The sequence below is a fragment of the Zonotrichia albicollis genome, chromosome 3, assembly GCF_047830755.1.
Source record: "Zonotrichia albicollis isolate bZonAlb1 chromosome 3, bZonAlb1.hap1, whole genome shotgun sequence".
Lineage (NCBI taxonomy): Eukaryota > Metazoa > Chordata > Aves > Passeriformes > Passerellidae > Zonotrichia > Zonotrichia albicollis.
Genome location: NC_133821.1, coordinates 40707763 through 40719808, shown reverse-complemented (window position 1 = coordinate 40719808; position 12046 = coordinate 40707763). Strand labels below are relative to the sequence as shown.

Here is a 12046-nt window from a genome sequence, read left to right as displayed (position 1 = left end):
GATAGTTACAGGCTGGGTGTGGATATAATATGCCATGGACGGAAAAGTACAGGTACTGCCTTTTGCCAGGGACTTATAAAACCACATCTGTAGTTCTCCACAGTTTCCTCCCTGAACCCCTTGGAGGGGTTTTATATTAAAAATGACAGATTCCCCCCCCCCCACCCCCGCCAAACTGCAGTTTTAAATCTACCTAGAAAAACTTTTAGATTGTTCATTCCATAAATATCTCTTGCAGGCTGTCTGACGTCAGGGGATTTGAGAGAGAGGCTGGTCTGAAAGTGAAAACAGCAGCCGTTCCATTCTCCCTCTAACAGCAGTGCCAGCGAGAGGAGCAGTACAGGCATTTCTCTGTGTGGATTACGGGACTGCAGAACAGGGAGGATCCACGCAGACACACGGCTACTACAGTGTAAGTGCAGCTGCTGCAGCAAAGCTCCTCATGTTTTTGCTTGTTTTCAAGAACAAATCCCTGCAAGTACTGATTGTCTTTCTTTCTTCTTTTTTTTTTTTTTTTCTCTCCTCTGAAATATCCTGAAGCCAGCTTGGCACAATTCAGGTTTAGTTTGATTGCTTCTCCCAAAGGTATGCAGAGGGGCTGACAGTGCAGGCTTTTGCACTCTTCTGTATGTAGATGGGGGTGACAGGGGATGAGGGAGGTCTGAGGAGAGCAAAGTAGGGATGGTCATATTTTTAGAAGACTAGAAAATTAACTAAAATTCAGCTAGTTCATGTTCTGGTAGCAGGAAAGGAAAATCCCAAATAAGCCTTAGGCAAAAATCAACTTCCTTAAGCAACTTCACAATACAGGATTTCTTTTTTAACTCTTTAATTCCTTGTCATATTGTGCAGCAAGCAGCTCCTCTTTCCATATGAGGATAAGACAGGCAATTCCTTGGCCCCTGACAATGATGTCCTGTCCCACTCTGCCAGGCTATTGGTGATAAAAAATACTAAAACAAATGAGGGGACTCTTGGCTAAATCTGCCAAATATAGCACTTCGAGCCTGTACTTGCTTGATACTAAGGGCTCTCCAAAGAACTCTGCTTCTGCAAAGGTGTCTCACATCTAAAACCTAGATGTAACAGTGTCATACATTAACAAGTCACCTACTACAAGGAGAATCTCCCTGCAGATACTGATACAGGCACCTGGTCCAAGTCCAAATTAAAGGTAGTGATTCTTAGTAATTTTTTTTATACCTCTGCAGTCCAGAGATTCCCAAGCCTACTCCATAAGAAGATGATGGTTTCAGTGGGGCACACAGCTGTATCTATTTGCAATTAAAATTCAATGCTGCATTTAATTAACCTTACCTCCTGTGAGATTGAAAACAACCTCACACCTGGGTGACTGTTCATTCTTCAGGGGGAGAAGGGAGCAGTTCTGGGGACAGCTGTGTAGGCAGCTGTCCTTTTCATTGGCATCTTCTCTAATGAGACCCATGACAGAAGCAGCTTGCTTCCCCTGGAACAGTTTGAGGCCTCCTGCATGAAGATGACACACTTTGCAAGCACTTGTAACCGTAGGAAATTCTTGGCCAGCAGGAGCATTGTTGGCCTGTGCAGTTGCTGGAAGGAGAGATGATGCCCTTGAGCATAAACAGAAAGCTGGGCTGAGGAGCAGAAGCCATGTGAATTGCACAATGTGAGTCCCCATGCTGTTAGCAATTGGCTTCAGCCAACAAGCAGAGTCACAAGAAAGGCCGCTGCAAGTCAGCATTCCCTGCATCGGGCTGTTTTGATAATGGGAAAAGTCTGCAAATACTTTTCCTCTTTAGGGTGGCAGAGTGGGTTATTGGGGCAGGGAGAAGGCAATAAAAGAGGAAAATTGAGGACTGAAAGGAAGGAGGGTTACTGGGATCTCCACTGTGTATCGAAATTGAGCAAGTGTAGTTAGCTGTGCCGGAAACATTTGCAGGTTGATGTAATCACTGTGCTGGCTAATGTGTTGGCGATACCCTTTACTGGGCAGGTGGTCAAGGTCTAATCCACACTAAGGGATGCCATGCTATGCAAATAATGAGCTGGAGAATAAGAAGCTGTACTGATGAATGTGTAAGGATGTGGAAAAAAAAAAAAGCAGATCCTGCAAGAATCTCAAAAAGCAGATCCTTCAAGGATGTAGTTTGGAAGTGAAGTCTTCAGACTTGGAAGGAATCATACTGGAATCTGAGCTACTTTGCTGTGACATATGAGAATTTTTTCCTCAATCCCATTTATTTCTTACTAGATTTTGTTTCCAGTGGGCCTAGCAGCTCCTTTTCCAAGAAGCTGGTTTTTTTTTCCTTAACAAAAGCCTAATCACTTTAGCTGGCAATGTAAAAGAAAAAACTTCTTAAGGAATGTAGTAACTTGTTAGAAATCTTTATGCCCCAATAAAAAATTGAGAGCTGTCACAGCCAAGGCAAGAGTCTGGAGCCACAAACACTTTTTACCTAGTTCAACATTTAGTCTCTCTGAAGTACTTTAGGCAATTTAGGACTCATATATTCAGAACTGCTGAAATCTGAGAGGGTAAGAAGAGGAACTAAGGAGGAGATAATTCCATATTTGTTTTCATCTGACTGCTTCCTATCTGTCTCATTATTCCTCTCCCTTTCCTTTTTCTCAGCATCCAATAGGTTTGCAACAGTACCTGTAGGGTTTTCAAGTCTGGAAATTCCCTGTGGACTGTCAGTTGTGGTTCAACAGGAAAGCTGCACACTGAGTAGAAGGCTGGGAAAAAAATGGGAAGGGAGATACTGATCTGGCAGGACATAAATTCAGTTCCAATGAGAATGCATGGGTTTTAGCATCCTTGAATTTGGATGAAATTGTACTAGCCAGGAAATTGCTAGTTCAGCTATGGATGGACTAACCCTGGAAGCAAGATTTAAAAAAACACAATATGAACAAGGCAGGCATCTTTTCAGTTTTGTTTTGTGGAACAGAAAGCCATTGCCTGTTGCAGCTTATGACAGTCAGTGTAGCCCTGAGGTTTTAAAAGTCTATATTATGTGTTACGAAGTGAGGTCTCATGGTTTCACAGAGCTGAGTAAGCAAATTCCCTGGATAGCCTAGTGGCTTTACCACACCATATCACTTGTCTGCTGCTATCACCGCTGGTTTTTTTTAGTTGCGCTTCTTATGTGTAGTTCTGTTCATCCTGAAAATCACTCACAAAAAATTTTCTTACCAAGTACAGATATGAGTTGCACTTACTCTACTTCATTGACAGGGAGGCTCATCAAGAGTTGAATAGCATCTTGAAGGGATCTCCAAAATTGTTTGGGTTAGCTCCATCTGCTTTAGTCGATATAAAATTCCCCCAAGGTCTGATGGTATCCGAAAAACCCATCTAGTCCCTTCAGGCCAGCCATCTGACTTAGAGATTGAGCAATCAGGGGACACTATTTCCTGACACATAAGGGAAGGATGTGTGGGAGGCTTGGCTTTCAGCACTTTAGTTGCTGTGAATTTTCAAACCTGGGTCAGTCCTATGGAGAGCTGACCCTCTCTCCCTTCCCTGCCCTTGCAACCCCCAGGCAAGCACAGCATGTTCCTAAATTAAAGGAAAGCTGACTGCTCTTATTTTCATTGGATGAAAGATTTTATGTGCATTTTCCCATGCTTTTTGGTTTGTTCATTATTGACAGTGGTGTCTCATGTCACTTTTCCATTTGCCAGTTGTGATCCCTGATATCATATTCCTTTGAACTCAGGCATGTGCAGAAAACTGGTAGTTTTCAGTGCACATAGTAACATGCAGTAGTATGAATAATTTATCGTATTTCTGCAATTCCACTTAACAATGACGTTACTTCTGTTTGGCACAAGTATCAGGCCAAGGAATTGTTAAGTTCCAACCTGAGTGACCTGAGACACAGAGAGTGCAAGTCAGCTCTCATCTAGTGAAAGTTTTCTGGAGCTTTGAATGATTCAAGAAACTTACTCCATGCTTCAATTCTAAGTAAGTCCAAGTAACACCAGAACTTAGTACAGAGAAACTGAGGCCCAAGTTGTGCAAAGTAACCTGTAATTTTGGCTCTTTATTTTTAGTGTGTTTTAAGACACCAAGAGACTCAAAAATTGAGGCAGCCAAAATTATAAGCTGTTTTTGAAATGCTGGCTGAGGCACTTGGGCAAATCTACAGAGTGCATTTGATTCTGCTCACATACTTACAACAGAGTAACTCTCTGAAGATCCATGAAACTACTGAAACTACTGCTGGTTTACAGCAGTGGAAGGCACAGACAAATGTGTCCTATGTTGCTGGAAGCTCCCATGAGCTCTGGTGTGTCAGTTCTGTCTTCATGGTTTATTTCTCTTGACAGGATGTTCCCAGCTGTGATTTGCTGAGAACCACAAAGGCACATGAACACATCACACCCTGGGCAGTGCTATTGGTATAGTAGCCTCAAGCCATCTTGGTGCTGTGTGTTGTTAAATGGGTACCTGGTGTTGGTTAAACACACTTTTCCCTCCCTGAGGCTTTGTGTCTGGTTTGTATTTTGCTCAACGTTCATGCTCCCTTTAGATATATATTTTCAGTTTCCTACACAGTATTTCAACACTTGAAATTTTGGCTTCTCTGGTGATCTCTATAGTGTCAGATAATGTCTCCTAATAGTAGGACTTTACTAGACACAGGACAAAATCTGTGGTGACCAAGGACAGGACCTGAGGGAATGGCCTGAAGCTGTATCAGGGGAGGTTTAGATGGGATATTAGAAATAGGTTCTTCACCCAGAGGGTGGTTGGGCTGGAACAGGCTCCTCAGGGCAGTGGTCACAGCACAGCCTGACAGAGTTCAAGAAGCATTTGGACAATGCTTTCAAGCACATGGTGTGGCTCTTGGGGATGGTCCTGTGCCGGGCCAGGAGCTGGACTCAGTGATCCTGGTGGGTCCTGTTCAACTCAGGATATTCTGTGATTCTGTAACATGGAATAGCAAAACTGATCAGGAGAAGCTCAGGGTTTTTTGATTTAGTAGAAAAGTTATTCTGACAGTATGGCAGGCTTTCACCAGAGATGAGGCTTTTCTGGAGTTAAAGATTCCTACTTCAGGTAAAAAGAAGGAAGTAGATAAGAAAGGGATATCAGAAGACTTGCTTGAATTCAAGGAATGGGAGCTGAAGATCAGAAGGATGTGTTTAGACTGTGAAAATGGAAATAGAGGTAACCTTGACGAACTGAGAAAAACCTTGGCAGCAAGGAAGAAATAGGCTTCATCCCTGAATAACAAGTGTTTGCTGACTTCCCAGTAATAATTGCTGAAGTTGGTATTTCTGCTAATGAATTTTGAAGTTCACATTTGTTTTTGTTGGAGAGTATTTTTCTCTTCACTGTGTCCCAAAATAACTAAAATTCAAGCAATGTATGTGCCAGTCCAGCTCTTCTTTGAAATGGGGACAAAGCTGATTTGTGAGACCCAACAAGTCTATTCTGTCTCTCTGGTATAGGACTTTTATAAAGGAGGCATAAACAAGAACTCCTTTCAATTGTTTTATAGCTTTTATTATTCAAGGCAGTGAACAAGCCCGATTTGGGGGGCTTTTCATATTGTTTGCTGTTTGGAGGGACAATCTTTTCAGCTGCTTAAAGAATTGGATTAATAAGCTGTGAAGACTTTAGTGATAAAAACTTGTACAGTCCCCTGTTCCTCTTTGAAGAATATGATCAGGTCCAATTTAACATTAAAAGATCTGACATGAAGATGTGTTCCCAGGACAGCTTCACAGAATAAATACACAAACACGGACACAAAAGAGAAGGAACATTTCTGCCAAGGAGCACAATCCAGGTTGGATTTATTGTGAAGAAATCATGCAAGGATACCTTTGAAGGTTTAAGAGCACGTGGCAATATTTTCTTCTTCTAAGACAAAGCTGTGGGAAGAGGTGAAAAATCTTGGAGGATGGGTCCCCTATTAAACATGATAATCTGGCTGTACTCCCATCTGCAAGTCCTAAACTGAAAGGATTGAGCAGAGGTAGGATCAGACTATGTGTGTTTTTTTAATATGCTTTCCCTAAATATTTGCAACTGACCTTTACTTGGAGAGATGGTACTGGTTTAGATGAGTTTCTGACTCTATGTAGTCAATTTTATATTTCTGTGGTCTTTGTGAGAGATAACAATGTGAAGATCCTCTGATGTTTCAGCAATCATATCTGTAAGATGTTGACTGAGGAAGCTAACCAGACATATCATAAACCTTCAGAAACTTATTCATATTTTGGATGCCTTTAAGTGTCAAGAATGAATGTGAAGAAACTATACCTGCATTTTTAGCAATGTCTGTGTCTTCTTGACATTGAAAAAAGAGACCAGCATCTCTGCTGGTTCCCCAGTTGAAAAGTAGATTACAAAGAGTGACAATTTTTCAGAAAAGATTTAACTTGCTAACCCTTCTCTAGTTATTTTTTTTAGGGATGTTTTGTATTTTCTTTTGCATTTAAATATTTCTTAAAGCATTTCAAACGGGCATACTCATCAGTAGCATATTCTTGCTGATACTTTCATAACTGACAAATATTTTGAGTTCTTCCATTTTCCGGGAAAGCTCAGTGCTTTAGAAATATTAAAAAAAATTAGGATATTTTTTAAGTAAATCATGCTGGTCTTTAAAAATCATTAATCTCTTTGCACACTCTTGGTCCTGCACTGCCATCTGTTTTCTTTCAAATCTCCAGAAGGCTGTAACAGAAATACATGGGAATCCATGTTGTTCTGCATCAGCCTGCCAATTCTGCTCCTTTGCTTGTCAGGACAAAGCAAACAACCTTTTCAAGAAGGAATGAAACAACTGGGGAGCTGTTTAAGCATCTTTGTCTCTGCTGATCCTTGCAAAGAAGTTTCCTGGTCTCTTCTAGAGGTGTAACATGATTTCCCTTTAACATAAATCCATTGTTTTCCCCCTAGTGTGTTACAACAGTCCATTCCCTCTGAAAACATGTAGTCAATAAATCATCAGCCTACAATACAGCAAGTTCTGTACTTTCCATTCGTTTAAGATCAAGCCCTGAATGCTGTGGGTATTGTATGACCATTAGTCAGATTGTTTCTGATAGAGCTGGGTCATGTCAATGGACTGTTCTTATTTGACAAGAAGTTCAATGCTGAGAATATTTTCTTGTCTGCAATCATACACCGTATAAAAATGTGAGGATAAATCACATATATATAGCAATTTAAAGTCAGCAATTTATTGTTTGCATTCAGCACTTTTGTCTGAAAAATTTCCAAGCACTTTACAAATATTAATGGATTTAGCATTTTTGGAAACTGAGGCACAATTTTCTCAGAAGCCTACAAATTGATGAGGGTCTGTACTGTCATACAAGTACTGTCACTGCAGGTAGGTTAGACCCATTTTTTTCATACACCTTTATGTCTTCTGAAGTGGTAGTGTAGCAAAGCCACGGTTACTAATTAAAATATTATAACATAATCATTATGTTGATTTTAGTCTCCTGTCTATAGAAAAGCCATATATTCACCAAAATCACACTTCTCCCAGAATGCAAGAATGTCACCGTATTGCAGAGTGGGTACTTCTTTCCATTTTTACTCCCTCCCTCATATCTTCCCAGAGCCTTTAGTTACAATCTCTCGTTCTTCCTACACTCCACACTTCATTTAGGTTTTTGCCTGTATTGAGACTATGGAACTTAGGTACTGCTGATAATGGTTGTAAAGAGAATTACCCTACTAGTGGAATGGGTTTACTTTTCAGATAAAACAGCATACATCTGTAGAGAAGGTTTAACCAGGATATAATTCTTCCTTACAAGCTTTAGGAATGGAGCCATCCACCAGTGCAGACAATCTTGGTTTTCTTACTGAGTCACTGACCGTTAAGCTGGGATGCCTGGACTGTGAGTACCCTCCTTAAATCCATTTGGAATAATCATGACCCCCCTCCAGGCAGGTGACCCCCATCAGCATCTGCACAACAGATGAAAGAAAGCAAGATCTTGACCAAACATGAGGGGACTTCAGTCCTTTGCTACTTTTGCAGCCGTGTATACAGCGGGAACTAATTAAACTGTTTCTAACAGCTGAGTGCACAGAGAGACAGTTGGTTTTGTTCTCACTTGAGCTCTGATGTGTCAGCATCCTCCTGCACTGTTATGCAGGGATAGAGTAATAACCATGCTAGGGCCCTGCCAATATGAACTGTCTTCCAACTGTGCCCTACTGAGATATGAACTTGCCCTCTTTGCTTGTTTCATACTTTTATTGCCCTGTGGGTCAGGCGTCCCAATGAGTGAATCTCTCTGGCTCTGTTGTAGAGGCCCTGAAATGTGTTGCCAATGCCAGAAGTACAAAGCTTGACCTCAGCCTTTCATCGTCAGCAGGATTCAGGCAGTCTGCGTGAATGTTACAAAGTCTTTGGCACTCACCATTACTAAGTTATAGGGAGAAAAACAGATGCGTTTTCTGACTGAACATTTCTGACATTTTCCTTGGGGTCCCATGAATTGTTTTCCAGCTGTGTCTGGACTTATCTAGAATAGCTTCATGTACCTGCTGGGTGACATGTGTTGTGCTATAAATGCCCTACTGTGTCCTTCATGACACATTTTCTGTTAAATCAGAGGCAAAATTTAGCAAGTGACTCCTCACTGTCTCATCCCCTGCTTACTTTCAGTGGTGATGTTTACGATGTCCACATCTATTGGGACATCTCCAGGGGCCCCTACTCTTTCTGATTTACACATCTGTTAGTGTAGCTAAGCTACTGTGGAATGGGAACCTTACCTAAGGAAATACTGTAAATACAAATTACAGTTGACCTATCATAATGTAGTAACATTTTCATATGGTATCACTGTACTTTTATCAAAAAGCAAGATAAGATTGTCACTTCATCAGTTCTGAGAATCAGTTTTTCAATTACTGGCTTTGATTTTTGCAATATACGTCAATGTACGATTCAGATTACATGCTTATCAATATTTTGGGGTTTTTTCTAATTTTGACATAAATAAAAAGTTATCTCTAGTTTTATGTATTTTTATCCATAGAGTGGACTAAATTTTATAGTCTTTAGAATCAGTTAACAGAAGTCAGGGAGATGATATTATACCTCTGTACAATGAAATACCTAGCTTGTCATTGTCAGCTGCTTTAAACAAGAATGAGAATTGCTGCCTCACTTCAGACTGGAAAACTTATCTAATTGTTTCCCATTGGTCACTTGAAAAGGCATATGTTAATGTGTGATAGTTTTGGAATAAATGTGCTGTGGAGACCGCTGGACTACGTGTCTATTACACAGTTGTCTGTGATTGTAGGAAACAGGATGTGATGACCTTGTAGTCTTCTCCTGCCATGAATGCACATGACCCACAATCCAGCTGACCACCCCACAGATTCTGGTGACATGTGGGACTGCCTCAAATTAAAATGGAAGCAGATGGTGAAAAAGTACCCTCTGTGTTTTGCCTTGACTTTCTTTGAGGGACATTGCCTGAAGTCTTTGATCCAAATAGCCTGCTGGGGAAACATGGCTCTGAGCTAGGCTGAAACAACATTGGGAACACTGTCTACAGTTCTGGGTACTCAGTGCTAAGTGGTTACACAGTGGAGGAGAGAGATAGGCAACTTTCATTTTTACTTTGAGCCCTTTTTAGTCATGGTCTCTCGGGATTCTTGAGCTCCTTCAGGACTAAACCTAATTCACAAAGAAGCTAGAGGGAGTTGAACATTTTGATGCCAGACAGGGGACCAATGCCTCCAGAGAAATGGGGAAAACCCTTTAACTTTCATTAGGAATTCCTTCATTGTAAATCTTGGGCTTGCTTCTGCTGGCTGACCAGTGCCATTAACTTGGGGTATGGGCTTTTCAGTGTATCATCTATCTCCTTTTTCTGCTTGCAATGGAACAACCAAGGATGCACAAAACTACAAGGTTTATTTCTTAGGTTTTCTGTACAGACTGTGTGAGCTTAAATCCATGAGCTCTCTATGTTCCTATATTTGTCGCAATTGGAATTTTAAAGCTTCTCACCAACATTTTGGAGGCCTGTTTCTAGGCCTGAATTTTGCCATTTGATGTGGATCATACACACTGCATCTTGTGATGCTATCAGGGTGGGAAATAATGGGCCCTGTAGCCTCAGTGAAGCTCACAGAGAAATTCACTCATGGGTGTCACAGAAGCAGTTTTCCCAGTCCTGTGATATTTAGCCTAGAAAATCTCCATGTAGAATAAGATGTCACACTGGATTTGTTTAGTAGCTCTGGGCTTCAGTTATCTCTGAACATCCCATGAAGGTTTAGGGTCACAGCAAATGCTGTACTGCTCCTAGGCAAATGCAGCCAGACTGGAGTTTGTTCAGCGGTCATTGTGCCTGGCTCTTAAAACACCAAGCTCACATTTACATATTTACTGAGACACAGTAATCACCGCATTATACCAGCGTCTGTGTATCTGACACACCCAGTGATTTGTTTGCAGACTTTCCCACACCCTTGGAGTTGCTACTTAGTTTGGATCATTTTTGCCGTGTCTGTGTCAGGTGTCTTTTTCTCTCCAGATATTTTTAGGTGCAGCTGATTGCAGCAGGTCGAGAGGACAACACAAGTCTGCCTTTTGCAGCTCACCTGTGTTGCACCATTAGAGAGCATTAAAGCAATCAGGGAACTGGGCTGATTATTGTAGGTGCCTTTCAATCGAGCTGCTCTAATTTTACTTCTATTCTACTCCTGCTTATGGAAGGTTTTTTTGTTGATATTGTTAGGCTTGGTTTGCTTTTTTTAAATTTTTTTTTTAAATGTGTGGCTTCTACCCATGTATTTACCATTGTTCATTCTTTTTGCCCTCCTTTCTTCAGGCAGCAGAGGAATATCATAGCACTGAGGATCCAAGATGGGCATAACTAAACATCACCACACTGAACCACTGGGCCAACACAGGACCTTTATATTCTCACTGTCATTTGGTATCAGAACAAGGATTTTTTTTAGATTTCTTCTTTAAATGGTCTTTTCAATGTGTCAGAAATCTGTGTGGTTATGTTTATTAGTATTTTATGGTTATTTTGCCTTGTTTGACATGTGTCAGCTACTAAAGGTTCTGTGCTGTAAAATGCCTCAGAGGTGACTAAGTGGCTCCTTGTCCTGCCTGCTTTGCTAATTGCGTTGAGCCAAGTGGTGTCTGTTGGGTATGCAAGCATGGAGGGTGAGGAAGGGCTTTGTCAACTCAAGGAAACTAATGAGTTGTAGGAAAGAGCTATGATGCTGGTTTGGCCAATAATTACAGGCTGCAGACTTCACAGGTCCCAAAAGCTAAGCAAACTCCATCTTGCTTAATACTTTGGTAAAATACTGAAGGGTATATGTAGCAGTGCTGATCACTTAGAGGCATATATCAACTTGGAATCAGGTCTAAGAACAAAATCTGGGGAATTTCGTATTATAGGATATCAGAGCTTCTTGTCTGTGCTCCACAGTGCTTTTGAGGGCTAAACTAGTAATCTGTGAGGAAAAATTACAACAGTTTAGACTATCAGAAAACATAACTTATAAAATAAAGTAACAATTTTGGTCAGTGCTTTATTTGGTTCAGCAATATACATAGTTCTCGGATACTTATGATTAGGTACACTAAGAATGGGACACAGCCTAATATAATGGACTTTGATTTCTAGTTTCTTTTTGTCTTATGGTTGCTTGTTTCTGATTCAACACAAATTTTGAACAAATTATCCAATTCCAAAAATTGTTAATATAGATGGTCCCTTGGACTCCTCTGCTCTGTGTCTGGGAGTTGGATTCTACTGGTACAATTGCATTATAACATTTACAAAAATATTTCTTATCTTTTGATGCTTCAGTTTTTGTGTTAAAAATGTATATAATTTATGATGCAACCCAAAACACCACAGCTCTAACAGATTTTGGCTTTAGCCTGTAGGGCTTGGGTTTTTTTTCAGAACTGGTGAGCATACAAATCACCAGTTGACTTCAAAAGAAATTGTGGGTGCAGAGGCATTCAGTCATTTGCCCAGGGTCACAGTGATGGTCAGGATCAAGGTCCACAGGGCAATTCCT

At 40.8% G+C, this 12046-nt stretch overlaps 1 protein-coding gene across 1 annotated transcript in view; it reads left to right on the top strand.

Moving 5' to 3' along the window:
* The first annotated feature begins 255 nt into the window (after positions 1 to 255).
* DAAM2 (dishevelled associated activator of morphogenesis 2) overlaps positions 256 to 12046 on the top strand; it is a 202449-nt gene continuing 190658 nt past the window's right edge. Inside the window, exon 1 of the mRNA XM_005483109.4 lies at positions 256 to 412. The gene's annotated coding sequence lies outside the window, so the exon portion shown is untranslated. The remainder of the gene's footprint in view (positions 413 to 12046) is intronic.